This window comes from Lolium rigidum, chromosome 4, assembly GCF_022539505.1.
Source record: "Lolium rigidum isolate FL_2022 chromosome 4, APGP_CSIRO_Lrig_0.1, whole genome shotgun sequence".
Classification (NCBI taxonomy): Eukaryota; Viridiplantae; Streptophyta; class Magnoliopsida; order Poales; family Poaceae; genus Lolium; species Lolium rigidum.
This window is the reverse complement of record NC_061511.1, coordinates 81,015,285-81,035,509: the sequence shown is the minus strand read 5'-3', so window position 1 is coordinate 81,035,509 and position 20,225 is coordinate 81,015,285.

The window sequence follows — 20,225 nt, the reverse complement described above, 5'->3', positions numbered from 1 at the left end:
TCTAAACCGAAAACAGCATCCTGGCGTAAACAGCTCGAAACAAAACACGTCGAGAAAACGATATACGGACCTCCGGGGGTCCGGGGATTTTATAATAAAAATTTTCAGAACAAACGGAAAGTACCGGATCGAACCAGAGTCGGAAAGGGGCGACGAGGCGGCCAGACCACAGGGCGGCGCGGGCCCAGGCCAGGCCGCGCCGGCCTGTGGTTTCGCCCCCTCGTGCGTCTTTTCCACTCCGTTTCGAACTCGTAATTTTTCTTATTTTCCAAAAACAGCAAAAATAAGGTTCGGAAAGTAAATCGCGAACTTTTCATTACCAAGCATCGTTACCTATTCAAAGTTGAGTTCTCGCGGATCGTCAATTTGTCCCTTGATGAAAGCCTCCGGTGTTTCCACTCGAATAATATCAACATCAACATTATAAGAATCACCTGAGATATAATGCTTGAGTCTTTGTCCATTCACCACTTGCGTGGCATTGCCTTGGAGAGAGCTAATCTTGATTGCTCCTGAGCGATACACCTCCTCGACAACATATGGTCCTTCCCATTTTGAGAGTAATTTCCCTGCAAAGAATCTGAGGCGGGACCGATACAATAGGACTTTATCCCCAATATTAAACTCCCTTTTGATGATCCTTCTATCATGCCATTTTTTAACTTTTTCTTTAAAGAGTTTAGCATTTTCATAAGCTTCACTTCTCCATTCATCTAGAGAACTTAATTGTAACAACCTCTTATCACCGACAAGTTTAGGATCTTTATTTAATTCTCTAACAGCCCGATAAGCTTTGTGTTCTAGTTCTAAAGGTAAATGACAAGCTTTTCCGTAAACCATTTTATAAGGTGACATTCCCATGGGTTTTTTATAAGCAGTTCTATAAGCCCATAGTGCGTCTTTCAATTTACTAGCCCAATTCTTTCTAGATTTATTAACAGTCTTTCCCAAAATAGATTTAATTTCTCTATTTGATAATTCTACTTGACCGCTACTTTGAGGGTGATAAGCGTAAGCAATTCTATGATTAATACCATACTTAGCAAGAGTTTTTCTAAAACCTCCATGAATAAAATGAGAACCTCCATCAGTCATAATATATCTAGGTACTCCAAATCTAGGAAAAATAATATCTAAAAGCATTTTTAAAGAGGTCTCACCATCAGCACTTTTTGTAGGTATGGCTTCCACCCATTTAGTAACATAATCAACAGCAACAAGTATATGAGTGTTACCTTTTGAAGAGGGAAAAGGTCCCATGAAGTCAAATCCCCAACAATCAAACGGTTCAATAACAAGAGTATAATTCATAGGCATTTCATTGCGTCCGGAGATATTACCAACCCTTTGGCATTCATCACAAGATAAAATAAACTTCCTTGCATCTTTGAAGAGAGTTGGCCAATAAAAACCTGATTGTAGAACCTTTTGCGCGGTTCTATCTCCGGCGTGATGTCCTCCATAAGCACTGCCATGACATTTACTCAATATCTCTTGTTGTTCATATTCGGGAACACACCTTCGCATAATACCATCCACTCCTTTATATAAGTGTGGGTCATCCCAGAAATAATGCCTCAAGTCATAAAAGAATTTCCTCCTCTGGCGTGAGCTGAAAAGGTTGGAGGCAAGTACTTGGAAACAATAAAGTTAGCATAATCAGCATACCAAGGACTCGTCTCACGAGCTCACCTTTATTACAGCCAATTGTTCATTTGGAAAACTATCATTAACAGGATCGGGATCATAAGCAATATTTTCCAATCTAGACAAATTATCAAGCAACAGGATTATCAGCACCTTTCCTATCTACAATATGTAAATCAAATTCTTGCAAAAGAAGTACCCATCTAATAAGCCTCGGCTTAGCATCTTTCTTTGTCATAAGGTATCTAATTGCAGCATGATCGGTATGAATTGTAACTTTTGAATCAACAATATAAGATCTAAATTTATCACAAGCAAAGACTACAGACTAACAATTCTTTTTCAGTAGTAGCATAATTTCTTTGAGCAGCATCAAGAGTCTTGTTAGCATAATGAATAACATTTAATTTTTTATCTACTCGCTGTCCAAGAACAGCGCCTACAAAGAAAATCACTAGCATCACACATAATTTCAAATGGTAAATTCCAATCAGGAGGTTCAACTATAGGAGCGAGTTGTTAAGGCTTTCTTTAGAGTTTCAAAAGCTTCCTTACAATCATCATCAAAAACAAAAGGTACATCTTTTTGAAGAAGATTAGTAAGAGGCTTTGAAATCTTGGAGAAATCTTTAATAAACCTCCTATAAAACCCAGCATGACCAAGAACACTACGAATACCTTTAACATCCCTTGGATAGGGCATCTTCTCAATAGCTTCAACTTTAGCTCTATCAACTTCAATACCTCTCTCAGAAATTTTATGTCCCAATACAATTCCTTCATTAACCATAAAGTGGCATTTCTCCCAATTAAGAACAAGGTTAGTTTCTTCACATCTCTCGCAAAACTTTATCAAGATTTCGCAAGCAACTATCAAATGAATTCCCATAGACAGAAAAATCATCCATGAATACTTCCACAATACTCTCACAAAAGCCATGAAAAATAGAAGACATGCATCTTTGAAAAGTAGCAGGAGCATTACATAAACCAAAAGGCATACGCCTATAAGCATAAGTTCCATAGGGACAAGTAAAAGTGGTTTTCTCTTGATCTTTAGCTTTAACAAGCAATTTGTGAAAACCCGGAATAACCATCAAGAAAGCAAAAATGAGTATTTTTAGACAATCTTTCTAGCATTTGATCAATAAATGGTAAAGGGTAATGATCTTTCTTAGTAACTTTATTAACTTTTCGAAAATCAATGCACATTCTATACCCTACAACTACTCTTTGAGGAATGAGCTCATCATTATCATTAGGCACAACAGTCATACCTCCTTTCTTGGGAACGCAATGTACAGGACTAACCCATCTACTATCAGCAATAGGATATATAATACCAGCTTCAAGAAGTCGTAATACCTCATTCCTTACCACTTCCTTCATCTTAGGAATTAGACGACGCTGAGGTTCAACAACGAAGCTTCGCATCATCTTCCATATTAATGGCATGTTGGCAAATAGAGGGAGAAATCCCCTTCAAGTCATCAAGAGTATAGCCAATAGCGCTTCGATGCTTCTTCAATATTTGCAATAATCTTTCTTCTTCAAACTCTGTAAGCTTAGAACTAATAATAACAGGATATATTTTCTTATCATCAATATGAGCATATTTAAGATTATCAGGTAAAGGCTTTAAATCAAAAACAGGATCTTCCTTTGGTGGCGGTGTTGTACCCAAGTCTTCCACCGGTAAATCATGCTTGAGAATAGGTTGGCGAAGAAAAATCTCCTCAAGCTCCTCTCTTTCTTTCCTAAAAACTTCACTCTCGCTATCCTCCAAATGTTGCTGCAAAGGATTGTTAGGAACAAGAACAATAGATGCACACTCGCTCCATTTTAAAATCATTACTAGGCAAATCAGCTTTATAAGGAGTTTTAGTAAATTTAGAGAAGTTAAACTCATAAGATTCACCAGCAAATTTGGTCAAAATTTTCTCTTTCTTGCAATCTATAATAGCTCCACAAGTATTTAGAAAAGGTCTACCAAAAATGATAGGACAATAGTCACTAGCAGCAGAACCAAGTACTAAAAAGTCAGCAGGATATTTAATCTTACCACATAGAACTTCCACATCTCGAACAATACCAATTGGTGAAATAGTTTCTCTATTAGCCAGCTGAATAACCACATCAATTTCTTCAAGTTCACAAGAATCAATTTCGTGCATAATCTCCGTATATAGCTCATAAGGTATAGCACTAACACTTGCACCAATATCACATAAACCATAATAGCAATGATCACCAATTTTAACGAGATAGCATAGGAACACTAGCTTGTTTGGGTTTATTAGGATGTGAAACAATATTAGAAGCATCTTCACAGAAAATAATATGACCATCCTCAACATTTTCAGTCACAAGATCTTTAACTATGGCAATAGCAGGTTCAACTTTTATTTGTTCCTCAGGTTCCCTAGGTTTCTTCTCACTTTTATGAACCGCACTATTTATAACAGAGTACTCTTTCATTTTAGCAGGAAAAGGAGTTTTTTCAATATAAGCTTCAGGAATAACGCGATCGCGAGTTTCAACTACAACACACTTATTAATAGATGAATCAATTTTATCTTTATACGGTTCATGATACTTATCAAAATTCTTCTTAGGCAATTCATAATGAGAGGCAAAAGCTTTATAAAGGTTTGCAGCAACTTGAGAATCAAGGCCATATGTAGCACTAATATTATGAAATGTATCAGTATCCATAAAAGCTTCAATGCATTTATAATCATAAATTATACCTGATTCTCTATCTTTGTCGTTCTCCCATCCTTCAGTATTTTCTTGGATCCGATCAAGAAGGTCCCTTTTAAACTCTTCTTTGTTGCGTGTAAATGATCCAGAACAAGAAGTATCCAGCAAGGTCTTGTCTTGAAAAGAAAGTCTTGCATAGAAATTATCAATAATAATGTTACCAGGAAGCTCATGAATGGGGCATTTGAGCATTAAAGACTTCAATCTCCCCCAAGCTTGGGCAATACTCTCTCCATCATGAGGCCAGAAATTATATATGCGGTTCCGATCTTTGTGAATTTCACTTGGAGGATAAAATTTGGAATAGAATAAAGGCACAATGTCCTCCCAATCAAGAGAATCACCATTCTTCAGACAATTTATACCAATGCGCCGCTTTGCCGGACAGACGATATAGAGAATAGCTTCTTCCTAACTTCATTCATAGCAATACCTGCACATTTGAATAACCCGCATAATTCATGCAAAAACAAGTAAATGATCACCGGGATGGACAGTTCCATCCCCTTCATAGCGGTTATCCATAACATGTTCAATAATTTTCGTAGGTATTTTATATGGTATTACTTCCTCACCTGCGCCTCATCCACTACCGTTGCAGTAGTAGTAGATTTCCCAAATAGAAATTGAAGAGAAGATCTCTCCATAATGACTTATAGCAGCGAGGCGGAAATAAAATCAGCACAAACAAGTAAAGGTTTTCCTTACCAATTCCACTTACCAATAGCGCTTCACTCCCGGCAACGGCGCCGAGAAAATAGTCTTGATGACCCACAAGTATAGGGGGTGTATCGTAGTATCTTCGATAAGTAAGAATGTCGATCCCAACGAGGAGCAGAAGGTGTTGACAAGCAGTTTCGATGAAGGTTTCACCGTAAATGCTCACAGACAAGTATTCAGGGGGTTTTGATGTAACGGATGAATAAAGTACGAGTAAGTAAAATGCGAGAGAAATAATTGCAGCAAGTGGCCCAATCCTTTTTAGCACAAAGGACAAGCCGGTTTGTTTACTTATAATGACCAAACGTTCTCGAGGACACACGGGATTTTAGTCTAGTGCTTTCGCTACATACGACTGATTAATCTTCATTGTTTTGATAAGTGTTGTGTGGGTGAACCTATGCTAATGTACCGCCCTTCCTAGGACTAATACATACTTGTGATTATACCCCTTGCAAGCATTCGCAACTACAAGAAAGTAATTAAGATAAATCTAACCACAGCCTTAAACTGCGAGATCCTGCGATCCCTCCTCGCATCGATATACCAACGGGGGTTTAGGTTTCGTCACTCCGGCAACCCCGCAATTAGCAAACGAATACAAGATGCATCCCCCTAGGCCCATAAATGGTGAAGTGTCATGTAGTCGACGTTCACATGACACCACTAGAAGAATAACACCACAACTTAAATATCATAACATTGAATATTACTCAACCATAGTTCACTACTAACAATTAGACTTCACCCATGTCCTCAAGAACTAAACGAACTACTCACGAGACATCATATGGAACATGATCAGAGGTGATATGATGATGAATAACAATCTGAACATAAACTTGGTTCAATGGTTTCACTCAATAGCATCAACAACAAGTGTGAATAGATACCGGGAGAGTTTCCTCTATCAAACAATCAAGATCAAACCCAAATTGCTACGGCGGTGACGAGGTGCTGCGGAGGAGATAGCGGTGATGATGGTGAAGATGATGATGATGGTGATGGAGATGATGTCCAGCTCGATGGCGGTGACGATGGTGTCGATTTCCCCCTCCCGGAGGGAATTTCCCCGGCGGATTCCTGCCCGCCGGAGAGCTCTTTTCTCTCTCGGTGTTCTCCGCCCCGCGAGGCGGCCGTAACCCTTCGTGAGGATTCCTCTGTGGCTTAGGTCTTCGGGACGAAGGGTTTCGCGAAGAAAAGGAGGCGAAAGGGGTCGTGGGCCCCCCAGACCACATGGCGGCGCGGCCAGGGCATGGGCCGCGCCGCCCTAGGGTGTGGGCCCACCCTGGGTCCTCCTGGCCCCTCCTTCTGGCTCCCCTCGTCATCTGGGAAAATAAGATTTTTGGTAAAACTCCCTTCCACAGTTGATCTTCCGAAATATTGCATTCTGACGGTGCTTTTTCCAGCAGAATCCTGGCTCCAGTGCTTGATCTCCAAATAATCATGAAACATGCAAAATAGATGAAATAACATAAGTATTGTGTCCCAATATGAAATATATCAATGAATAACAAGCAAATTATGATATAAAATAGTGATGCAATTTGGACGTATCGGGCGGCCCGCCTCCTTCGAACTTCAACGAGGCCGGCCGTCGGCCGTGGTGGCGCGGCCGGACTCTCCGGGCGTCATGGCCTACCGTGGCCCCCACCTGCGCTACCCTCAGTCCCAGCCCACGCGTGCTCTCCCGCCGAGGTTCGACTACCGCGACCCCGATGCCAGCGACGATGATGACGGCGACTACGACGACTACAGTGGCGACTACTATAGGGCTAGGCACGAGTATGACTGAATGACTCCAACAGTCAAATCTGGCACTGTATCTTAATTTTCAGTTTAGCTATGTACTTTTATAAAATTTTATTCCCGCCTTTTCTTTCCCGCATTTTTTCTCCCGTGCGGCGTCGTGGCGGGAAAGTTTCCCGCGCGACGTCGTACGTGGCGGGAAAGTTTCCCGCGCGGACGGCGTCGTGGCGGGAGTAAAGAATAGAAATAGAAAATATATAGAAAAAAAGAAAAAGAATTAGAAATTATATAGAAAAGAAATAGAAAAAAGGTTATAGAAAAGAAATAGAAAAGAAAACAAACGGAAAAGGAAAAAAGAAATAGAAAACAAATAGAAAATAAAAAGAAAAGAAAAGAAACACAAAAGAAAAGAAAAAGAAACAGAAAAGAAAGAACAAACAGAAAAGAAAAAATAAATAGAAAAGAAATATAAAAAAGGATATAGAAAAGAAATAGAAAAGAAAACAAACGGAAATTGAAAAAGAAATAGAAAACAAATAGAAAAGAAAAGAAATAGAAAATAAAAAGAAAAGAAAGGAAACACAAAAGAAAAGAAAAAAGAAACAGAAAAGAAAGAAGAAACAGAAAAGAAAAAAGAAATAGAAAAGAAACAGCAAAAGAAAAAAGAAAACAAAAAAAAAACTCTTTGGTACCGGTTGGTACCACCAACCGGTACGAAAGGTCTTTCGTACCGGTTGGTGGTACCAACCGGTACCAAAGGGGTTTTCCTCTCCTTTTGACTTAGCCGCACCGCCAAATCCCCCCAAATCCTCCACAGACGCGCAGAGACCGCCGCGCCCACGCCGTCGCCGTCGCCCACGCGTGCTCCCACGCCGTCGCCATCTTCGCCGCCGTCGCCGACGCGCAGAGCCGACCCGCCGTCGCCGTCGCCCACGCCGTCGCCAGCCGCTCTCCCCTCCTCCGCGCGTCGGCAACCCGGCCAAGGTGAGCGCGCCCCTCTCCCCCTCCTCCGCGCGTCGGCAACCCGGCCAAGGTGAGCGCGCCCCTCTCCCCCTCCTCCTCCGGCAACTAGCTGCGCCGCCGCCGCTCTCCATGCTGCGCGCGCGCCGCCGCGAGACCACCTCGCCGACGCCGCCGTCCGCCTCGCAGACGCCCGCTTCCCGGCCACCGCCTTGCACACGCCCCCGCTCCCCGGCCGGCCCCTAACTTGTTCGACGAAATGCCCCCCCCCGAGCCGTGGCATGGCATGGAGGTGCGACGATGGTGCAAATGTGCAATGTGGGTGCTTGCCTGCATGAAGATGACGCCGGGGTGGGCGATGGTCTTGAGGAGGTAGTCGGTGCCCCAGCGCACGGCTTCGGCGGCGTGCCGGCGCTCCTCGCGGGGCATGTCTTCGCCGAACTCGAGGACGCTCCAGGCCAGCATGGTGGTGGTGAACGCCATGGGGAAGCCGAACTTGACGTTGTCGCCGGCGTCGTAGTAGCTGCCCTCGAGGTCGACGCCCGCCATGCCACGCCACGCCGCACGCTGCGACGCCGGAAGCCGCCCCGACCGCTGCCCCTCGAAGAAGAGGATGCACTTGGAGAGCGCGTCGCGGTAGTCGTGCTGCGCTCTCAAGGTCCGCCGCCACGGCCATGACGGCCACGCCGACGCCGAGCCCGCGGCCGAGGCCACCTCCCTAGAAATGCTATTGAAATGTGCCGATGCCACCGCCGCCGATGCCACCGCCCTACTTGGATGGGGGGCTCTGTATCGTTGTTACTGTTTATAGCTTTCAACAAATGCTTGCTTGTGTTTTTGTTTGGCATATTCATTTCAAAAGGAGGGCATATGTGTTTGTATTTCACATGATTATGCTATTAACTTGTCACAACTTATGTATTTCAAATAATGAATTGCTAGCTAAATGACTCATTGGATGAATGAAATACAATTGCTTTCTTAATTTTGCAGTGACATTGAGGTATGGAGGACGGCACCTTCATCCGAGATGAGGAGGGGAAGAAGCGGTGCAGAAATTGATCTATGAGAGTGCCCGTGGTCCGGAACCCGATGGAGATGACAACGAGTTCCAAGACTTTCTGAATGATTTCGGCGAGGGACTTGAGTCTGAACAAGTTAGAAAAGACAACGAAGTGTCCATCACAAACTCCGGAGAGGTGTATATCTATGTATCAATTAGTCTATATGTTCATCCCTAGATGCATTCATTTATTTGTATTGCACTTATTAACTAATAATTTTTTCTTTTAGCCTTCTGGATCATCGAGCAAGTCTGTTAGATCAAAACGAGGCCCGACGCGGGTGCTAAAGTGCGAGGGCAGGTTAGCCCTCACGACATTCAAGGCTAATGGTGAACCAGAGCATCCCAAAGAGTTTTGCCGCAAATTTACAAGTCAAGCCGGAGTTCTTGTTAGGGACCATGTACCGATCAGCATTCAAGAGTGGCATAAGCCGAAGAACGCGGAGAGTGGTGCTAGTTATGTCAATGAGACGATGAAAATTTTTCTTTGGGACACGCTACTGACAAAGTTCAGCCTACCGGAAGACATGACGGAAGGCTAGAAGAAAAAAGTCAAGGAATGGACATTGAAGAAGATGACCATACAATTCCAGACCTGGAAGAAAAATTTATGGGACAAATATAAGAATGAAGATCCAGTATTCGATGATAATCTAGTGAAGATAAAAGCTCACTGGCCCGCATTTAAGGAGTATAAGCAATCGAAAATACCGAAAATGCTTCAAAGAAGAAACTTCCGCATCATTTGGGGTCAGGTGGCTACAAGAGTGCCATTCCGAAGTGGACAGCGTTTGAGAATAAACTGATGAATGATGGAATCACTCCACAGACATGGGACTGGCCCGAACGGTCCAAGTTCTGGTTGTTCGCTAATGGGGCAGGGTTGGACCCAAAGACAGGGCTGATCGTTGCGAAGGGAAAATGGAAGGAAAAAATTGAGTCAATTGTACCGAAGCTTGTAGATGCAATTAAAAAGGTCAGAAAGGGAGAGTACATTCCCGATCGAGAGAATGACGAGCTGACACTCGCTCTGGGGAACCCCGAACACGTTGGACGGGTACGAGCTCGCCCAGGTCTCACCATGAAGGAAGCGTGGCCGGACAGCGCTGACACTTATAGAAGCCGTTCGCGAAAGAAGAAGAAGGACGCCGACATTGTAACGGAATTGTTAACTAGGGTGGAGGCTCTTGAGAGAAATCAGAGGGCACCTGATCAGCCGCTGTTTCTACAGGATCCACATGGCGATGCTGCCCCATCTCAGCGAAGAAGCAGGTGTCGGTTCCTCGCATCTTGACGGGTGTGGAGGAAGCTACCCCGTGGATTATGTCACGGAGAAGACATATTGCGAGCTACATATGTTATTCAGGACCGCGTCCGTTAAGGTGGCGGTCGGCTATGTGTACCCAAGTGAAGATGGAGCAATGCACCATCATATGCCCATTCCACCTGGCTGTGTTCGTGTCGGGGTGGATGAAGTTGTTCCGGGTTTTGAAACAGTGGAGCTTGATATTCCTAGAGGTGAAGATGAGAGGACACTAGCCGATGTCAAGCACGGTTTCGCCCTATGGCCGAAGAAGTACGTCGTCCTTTTGCAAAGGCCACCGACTCCTACACATGAGCAGCAAATGCCATCGACTCCTCCCGGTGGCAGTCCCGGTGGCGGTCCTCGTGAGCAGCAAAGTCCACACCTACCCGAGAGGGACCCCGGTGTGAGTCCACCACCTCGAGATCCTCCGCGTAAGACCGCGTCCGTTAAGCGGAACGGTACGCCGCCTAGGAAGAAAGCTAGAAAGGAGAAAGCACCGCCGCCCATTGAGAAGTTACCTTGGGAAAAAACTCCCGAGGAAAACCAGGAAGCCGTTCAGGCCGAGGTGAAATTTTTTTTTGCACCGAAAGTGCCAGAGATACCTTTCGAGAAGACACTAGATCCGGTGAAAGTTGTGCGTACCGTTGAGAATCTATATGACCCTGTACCATCGCCGCCATCTGACTATAGGCGTTCTATTGAAAGGTCGTATGACAAGATGATCGAGGCGACAAAACCCGTTCAATCGGGTATTAGGGAGATAAAAGGGATACACCAAGTCTACCAGCTCGGACAACAACCCGTTCAATCGGTTGCCCCTCTCAAGGTGTTTGACGGGAAGCCCGTTGAAAGTTCTCGACAAGACACAACCGATTACGCCTTCGCTGAACGAGCATATCAATTTGTTCAAGGGAAAGATTTGGTCCAGAATCTCAGGAAGCTACCAACATGTATGCGTAACTTGCATTCGTGGTACCTTAATGCCTCAAAGGAAGGGATCGAGACTATCATGGTGCGAGTTAGTGAAGAGCACTACTTCCGTGAATATTGTGTGAACGTTGACTTCAACGAGCTTTTCCAGTTATACAATCTCCGGGCTCTCGACAAATCTATCATCAGTTCCTATTGTATGTAAGTGATTTATTTAATTTGAGAAGTCTTTAGCTCAGCTCGTTCATTTGTCTGCAGATTATAATCCTTTGTGCGCTATATTATGCAGATCGAAGATGCTCGAATGCAAAAGGGACGAAATCACGGACATTGGGTTCATTGACCCGCACACAATGCATGTTAAAACCATAGAAGATCCCGTCTATAACAAGGATACACCGGAGATTTTGCTAAGGTTTTTGAAGCGACAACATGACAAAAGGCTAATAATTTGGCCTTACAACTTCGAGTGAGTCTTACTCGTCTTATAACACATTATATTTTGCTCACCGTATGTCAAAATTTTAACTAATGACTTATATATATGACACTACATATTTAAACGTGCGTAGGTTTCACTTTATTCTTCTCGTCATCAATATGCAAATCGGAGAAGTTGAAGTCTTTGACTCACTAAGCAAAAAATCGGAACTATATTTGTCTTGTTATTTAATGCTCAAAAGGTAATTTTAATTCTTATCTGTTTGTTTCGTTAATTCCTGCTATGAACTAATTGATAACTCTTTTATGCATTTTCTTTTGTCGGGCAGCGTGTGGGAAACTTTCATCAAGGAAGATAAGTCCCATGAATGGCCACCGAAGCTGCGATGGAAGGCGAAAGTAAGTAGTACTACCTAGGTCCACACACCTTTAATTATCATACTTGACTATTGTTTGATTGAATTATATTCTTGTAAAGAAATGCCCGCAACAACCACAAGGGACTGATCTCTGTGGATTCTACGTTTGCGAGTACATCCACAGAATTGTCAGCGAGAGAATGAATAATGAAAGAAATAAAGAGGTATGAAAACAGTATTCACAAATTTGTTTTCTTATCATAAGTTGTGCTGAGTTTCAGTAATAGTTGTTTCATTGTGGTTTGAATATATATATATACACACACACACACACATAGCTCATGTATTCATTTGTATCTTATTCTTTTATAGTTGTCAAGAAAGCGGAACAAGCTCTCAATCGATGACCGCTTCATAGCAATAGGCGAGGAATTGGCGGGATTCTTCCTTCGGGACGTCATACCACCATTCGCAGAGTTCCACTATGAATGAAGATGTACATGTTACATATATAGTTGAATCGAAGAGTACCACTATGCTACATGTAATAGACATATATAGAGTACGCCTCGGAGAGTACCACTATGCATGAAGATCGATCTTCATGCATAGTGCTTCTTAATTTGCGATCTTATGCAATTACATGTGTGTTATATTGTATGCACCAACTTGCTATGCATCATCTTGATCTTCATGTACTACCTAAACCCAAAGGCGTTTCTGGTGCATCGACGCGATATGAAACAAACCGCGATATCCCTAAACCCCTCCAAAACCCTAAAACTTCAATTCTCTGCCGCGGCAGAGATTCGGGCAAATTCCCTGCCGCGGGTGGGAACCTTTGGTACCGGTTCGTATTACCAACCGGTACCAAAGCTCCTTGGCCCTGAGCTCTCCTGGTGACCCACGTGGAGGACCCTTTTATACCGGTTCGTAAGCAACCGGTACGAAAGGGGGTGCCTTTAGTGCCGGATAATTTATACCGGTTGAGCAACCGGTACGAATTCCCCTCTGAAACCGATATAGATGAGCGTTTTTCTACCAGTGGACCATGGCCGCGGTGGACCGGACAAGCGGCGGCACTCCAATCCTGGGAGGAGGAGCACGTGCCCGGTGCTGCGGACTCCAGACCGACCATATCGCCGACGAGATCCTCCTCGTTCCGGTCAGCGTACGCAGTCCTGTCCTGAGCCCGCCGACCGCCCTACGTAGTTTTCGAGAGCTTGGCGGCGTTGAGTACACGAACCCCCGCCGGCGCTTCCATCGAACACCGCCGGCCGGTGGTTCCCTCATTCGTCCACTGCGTGTAACACGAGGACAGAAAACAATCTCTGAGATCAGAGAGTCTGAAACTACTCCCTCGACTGAAATAGTTTATCACCATTCAGCCCACGATCACGGGCATAACGACAGTTCTAAACTTGAATATTCTCGTCTATCTATCTAGCACGCATTCAGTGGCACAAGATAGTGTTAAACTTGAATATTCCCGACAACTTCATACTACGAGCAGCACTACAAGACAAGGGGGCAACATCGATTTCTTTGCACCGTCAGGATGCGTTTGTTTAACTGGAATCACCGTCCCTTTGCTCCCATCTTTCCAGCTCAAATGAACCCCAACCTCATATCAAAAACAAATTAAAGCGAAAAGGGTGACTCGTACGTTAAACTGACAACCACTCCACTGACCCGCTTATCTCGGTAAGCGACGCATTTTGTAACCAAAACATAATCATTATAATTCACACATAAGATCCATGGAACAAGAAATAATCACTACACAAAATGAGCAACTTTCTCCTGTCCTAGATTTGGTTCGCATCTCGCAAAAAAAAAAAAAAGAAGAAGAAAAAAATTGGTTCGCTAGATCAGATAGCAGCTGCCGAGGCCAAGCTCGCAGTCCCCGCGACGCCTGCAACAACCGCAGCGTGTTCTGCACTCCCCGTCACGGCGGTCTCCGCGACGCCTGCAGCAACCGCAGCGTGTTCTTCTGGACTCCCCGCCACGGCGACGACGACGCTGGTCAGGCGCGTCGGAGCCACGCAATTCGCCGTGGCGACCGCATCCGCAGCCGTGACATTGGACAGCTTCATCGCGTCGCCCTCCGCCGACGACCGTTTCAGGAACTCGATGCACTCCTCGACGGCCTCGTTCCTGATCGAGTCGTCCCGGCGGCACGTCACGGCCACGGCAGCACCATCAGCGCGTGGCGAGGAGGTCCTGCTGCTGCTGCGACTACGCTGCACCGAGGACTTGGACACGGCGGTGAGCATGATGAGCCGGAGCACGACGTCGCGGATGCGCTCCAGCAGCGACACCGACGCGGCCGGCTGCGCCGTGGATGCGCGGCAGCTGCCCCTCGTCAGCCGCGGCATGCACGCCGCGCTTGCCGCCCTCGCAGCCTTGCTCTTCATGCTCTACACGTACCGTGCGGGAGGTCTACTGACGGGGTTTGCGGTGACTGCTGTGAGCGAGAGTGAGTGAGTGAGTGATTTGCTTGTGATTGTGCCGGGATACAGGGGTAGTAGTACTGTCTAATCAATTAATTAAACAACTTATTGATTAGTCACTAGGTACGTGGCTCTCTTGCTTTGGCTGAAGTAAAGCTTAAGCCATAGACTTGACAACTGGTTTGTCGTTTTCGCTCGATGCATGTAACTCTGTAACATGGTAGACACTCTGTAAAGCTCAAGCACAATACAAAAAACTTCTCTTGCAAAAACAAAAGCATTCAAATGAGGGCCTGATTGGTAGCCGTATGAAGCCAGACCAAGGCCCTCGGGTCATAATTTTTGGTTGATTGGGTTCCCGCACGAGCTTCGGGTGCCAGCGCCGTTTAAAGCACCTTAGTTTTTTTTTGCGCGTAAAAGCACCTTAGGTTAGGACTGTGCGACACATAGTGATACACCCGCTAAGATGCTGGAAATATCCCCACCGACAGTGGCGAATCTAGAACAAAATTAGTAGGGGCCGGTGCCAAGTTAAAAAGAATCCATTTTATGCTTTGTATTTAGTCACTATTAGTCTAAATAATACTAGCTAAAATAAGTTTTAGAGCATTTCCAGTCGCGTTCCCCAAACCGTCCCTCAAACGGCACCGGATCGAGCGTTTGGGAGACGTGTTTTGTTCGTGCCGCGTTTGGGGACGTCTGTCCCCAGTCGCGTCCCCCAAACACCGTCCCCAAATGAACGAAAATAAAGGTTTTCATTCAAATTTGATTATATATTACAAAGTTGGAATGAAAACGGCTAGATTTCATCTATATCCTAGCCTACTGACCGCTCGGCGGTGCGTTCGACGGTCCTGCCCCGTCGTCGTCTGCCCTCCGCCGCAGCTCCTGCTGCGCGCGCCGCCTCTCCATGCGTAGGGCGGTGACACGACGCCGCTGCTCTAGCAGCGCGTCGTCGCCTGCCCTCCCCTGCTGTGCCGTCTGGACGGAGAGCTCGACTGCGCGGTAAATCTGCGCCTCTTCGCGGGCACGGGCGGCGTCCTGGAGCTTCTTCTCCGACTCGAAGGACTCGCCGAGCACGCGTTGCTGATCGGCCGTCTCGTCCGGGTGCGACCCATCATCGTCAGACCACTCGATGTCGTCGCCCTCCTGCTCCGTCTCCTCCTCCGCCGCCTCGGCCTCCGTCTCCTTCTCCCCCGCCTCGGCCTCTGTCTCCTCCCCCTCCTCCTCCATTCGCGCCTCTAGGCGCGCCGCCAACGCAACGGCCTCCGCCGCCAACGCATCCGCCCGCCTCCCCCTGGCCGCCTCCGTTGCCGCCAGCGCCGCCTCCCGCTGCTGACGCTCCTCTGCCGCCAGCTGCAGCGACCGCTCTATCGACTCCCGCCGCCGGCGCTCGATCGCCTCCCGCCATTAACGGTACTGTGCCTCCCGCTCCTCGCGCTGATGACGGCGCTCATCAGCCCACCGCTGGCCAATCTCCTCCGTCCGGCACCACCGCGCCTCTTCTGCCGTGGCGGCGTCGAACGATGCAATGGTGTCCGCCAGCGCCTCCTCCTCCCACGCCGCGTTCTCGTCAGCTGCGGGCTCTCCCGCTGCTGCCGCCGTCGCCTCACGCTGCTGATGGGCCCGCTGCTCGAGTGCCTCCCGCCGCTGCAGCCTCCCTTCACGCCAAATCTCCGCCTCGTGCCGCCGCCGCTCTTCCTGGGCGGCGGCGGAGATATCGAACTACGAATTTGGTGGTGGAGGAGGAGGAGACGGCGGTGGCATCATTGCGCAGTGGTGGTGGAGGAGACGAGGGCTTGTGGCGGAGAAAGGGGTGCCAGTGGCTGTGGTGGCTGCCATTGAGCCGGGAGGGCCTTTTATAGACTGCGGCGTCGAGAAGAAAGCGCGGGAAGAGGCGAGAAACGGCGGGAAGAAAGCGCGGGAACGCGCGGTGGCGTGCGAACGCCGGTGACGCGTTGAGGCTGCGCAGCACCGACGAGACGTCTCGCCTGCCCCACCGTCCCATTAAGGCAAAGCTGCGACGCGTCGTGTGTCACTGCGCGCGAATAACTTCCACCGCGAGGTAGGCGACGGTTAGGTCCAAACTTGAATGTGTCGCTGACGCGTCGGCCCCGCCACTCCCCGTCTCGTTTTTCATTGTGTCCGGTGTGCCCGGAGCATCCCCTGTGGGGCGGGGACGGCCTCAGGGCGCCAACACCGTATCGGGCCGCGCCGGACAAAAAACGTGTTTGGGGGACGCGATTGGGAACCTTTTTTTGTCCGGCGCGCCCCAAAACCCTTTGGGGGACGCGACTGGAGATGCTCTTATACTTTGGGAGGGGGTGCCATGGCACCCCACTGGATACGCCCCTGTAACCGAATGTGTCTTTCCGACGAAGCTCCATTGGACCAAGACAAGCATCATGCGATGACTTGTTACGCCGTATGGATTCCGTGCAGTTGGTGCAGGGGTTCGATATTTTCAGTTGGAACCTTTCTAAGTGGCATCTATGTAGAATGCTTTAGGTCAACCAGATATACCGGTTGATAATAATTTGAAAATTTGGAAGATAAAGATCCCTAACTAAGATTTTTGCGTGGTATCTCCGTCGTGGGGTGATCCTCACCAAAGATAACCTTGTAAAGCACAATTGGGAAGGAAGCAAAAAATGTGTTTTTTGCATCAGGATGGGACGACAAAACATCTTTTCTTCCAATATTTATTTGCTAGATCTATATGGCCAGCCATCAAAATAGGATCTACATATCCACTCGTAGTATTGCGAATATTTCTGGCAACTGGCTCAATGGTCTGGATCCTAGGTTTAAGTTACTTATTAGGGGTGAGTGATTGCCGTTATTTAGTCGTTGTGGCTACATAGAAATGACAATATTTTTTATAATAAATGTTCTTCTCTTTTACATGTTATATGTCAATGCATAACTACGCTCCGTTTGTGGTCGCCTCTATAGCGTGTCGAGCATCGAAACCTCTTTACGGTGTCTACACAGTTGGAGGATACTGCGAGGGATTTTTCCCAACATGGATGGCAGCGCGATCTACGGATTTGCTCTCCTTCGTCTTAGTCGTGTTTTTTTACGTTGTTGAACTTTTTGTTGAGAATTTTCTTCCTTAGTTGGTTTGTAATAACTCGATCTTTACGATTGTGTGTAATGTTTCTATTGAGTAATAAAGCGCCCTTTTTAAAAAAGAAACTATTGAATCGATAGTGATAGTTTTCGTGGAGTTGGGACCGGCAAAGCGCAAAGGAACACGTAGACTGCACACGTGATAAACGAGAGGGAGACGCCGTGTTCCTTTCGGAACACGCGTCATAAATCTCCTCATCGTTCAGTCTCCCCCGTCACTCTCTACCCTCACCCTCCTCTCCCTTCTCCTCGGTGGTTCTCCTAGTGCCAACAAATTCTCTATGCCACCACGACCATTAGCCGTACCACTGATTTTCTCATCGCTGGCTCGACTCCGACCGTTCAGACGTGTTTGCAACTATATCTCCACAGTCTCTATCGCTGCAAGCAACCACTTCATCTACTAGGCAATGGTGGCAATACCTACTTCCACCCTTACCAACCATATAATACGGTAAATCTGCATCATGGAGGTTAATATCAGGGGCGGACCCGAGTTATGCAACCAGGAATCACAGGACAACGGGACAAAATTGCTTTCTTTGCTAGATTTAAGCATTTAAACTGTGGGACACCCCTAAATCGGCATAGAAAAGTATGTGCGTCTGATACAATGACACCTGGTTTTTTTGTTCTAGGTCTGCCCATGGTTAATAACTTAATATATAGGGGTTAGGGATGACATGCAGTAGTGAAGATTTGTACCTCGATGGTAGTTTTAATTTTACTGTTCCGGTTTGGTCTATCTTGCTTGCGTATTGTCTTTTCTTAAGTGTATTGTTGGCTTGCACTCTGTTCGGCTGATTTGGTAGCTCATGACTATCTTGGGATATATCGATTTCATTGCTTACGGTTATATCTATGTCAAATTTTGGGGCAATTTAATATTTAGGGTTAAATTCTTGGTAAGGCCGATGATTAATATGCTTGATTTGTCTTTGTGTGTGCAAAAGCCCCAATTTGGTTGCATGTCAATAAAATTGGTCTTTCCACACACACACATTTCTTATATGAGGCACTAGCACTGTACTTTTCGTCAATGCCAATGGTTATATGTGCCACAATTAAGTTCTAGGGATGTCATTTAGTACCTAGATAGTGTTGTGCATAAAGCAAAGGTGTTGTGCATAATCCTAGTACAGAGGGATCATCTCTTGAGTTTGTGTAATTGTTGGAGGAGTTTTGTTATATACCTTGTTCTTGTGGCACATGATTATAATGTGGCACTATCTATGTTGATGGGATCTTGTATTTGTTATCACCAGAATTTGACCGGATCAGAGGTGGGCCGCGATCAGGATGGACTTGAAGAGTATACATGGAAGAAATACATGAATCGGCCTTGCATACCAAGTTTGGGCTAATTGCCCGTGTATCTGTAACATAGTAGATCGCATCTTAGTTTAGAAAGATAGAGTTTGACCCGTGCACGGTTTGGTGCACGCCTAAATTAGAGAGTCCCCTGGACTATAAATATGTATCTAGGGTTTATGGAATAAACAACAACTCACGTTCAACCCCAAAAACAAACCAATCTCGGCGCATCGCCAACTCCTTCGTCTCGAGGGTTTCTATCGGTAGCGACATGCTCGCCTAGATCGCATCTTGCGATCTAGGCAAGCACAAGCCCCACGTTGTTCATGCGTTGCTCGTACCGAAGCGCTTTTGATGGCGAGCAACGTAGTTATCATTAGATGTGTTAGGGTTAGCATTGTTCTTCGTTTAAGCATGCTTACGTAGTGCAACCCTTGCATATCTAGCCGTCCTCACGCCTATCTCAGGTGTGGGGGCGGCACCCCGCTTGATCATTATTTAGTAGATCCGGTCCGTTACGATTGCTCCTTGTTCTACAAGGATTAGTTTAATATCTGCAATAGTTTGGCCTTACAAAGGGGGAGGATCCTGTGGCACGTAGGGTGGCGTTCGCAAGTCCTAAACGGGATGTTCCTAGGATCAACTTCATGTTGGTTTTTTGGCCTTGTTTAGGATCGGTTTACGAGCACCGTGCGTGGCCATCCGGCCCAACCTCGGAGTAGGATGATCCGATTATGTGGTGAAAACCCTAAATCGTCGTAGATCTCATTAGCTTCATCTTGATCAAGCAGGACCACCAAGTATTCGTACACCCCGTACGGATCATGGGTGGATCGGCTCTTTGAGCCGATTCACAGGATAACCCGAGAGCCGATCGAGGCTCGTATTTAACGTTTACATGTATGCCCTGCAGGAAACTAAGCGAGGCAATCTCATCACCTTCCTGACCAGGTATAGGTCAGGTGGCACGCCCTTGCACTTCGCAACGCCGCGTGTGACCAGAAGAGCATTGCGGGCCGTCGCTCGGAGGGGTCTCAGCCAGCCGCAGCTCTAGGCTCCCCCCGGCTCTACAGTGTTGACAAGGCCGCTGCCCGCCGGTGGGTTTTGGCAGTCAACACATTCTGGCACGCCCGGTGGGACGATCTTCGACATCCACCGCATCGCCATCTACATCTGAGATGGCGGAAGACACTCTTCAGCAACCATGTCGACATCTACAGCCTGAGATGGTCGGCGACCCAGTCACGTACGCAGAGCTGCCTGATGAGCACAAGAAGAAGTACGATGAGCTCAAGGCTCTCTTTGAAGCCGATCTAATCGGCTCTTTCTCGAAGACCCGTTCTCATGGCGTCAGGTGGAACGGCTTTACAGCCGAGGGTGCCCTCGAC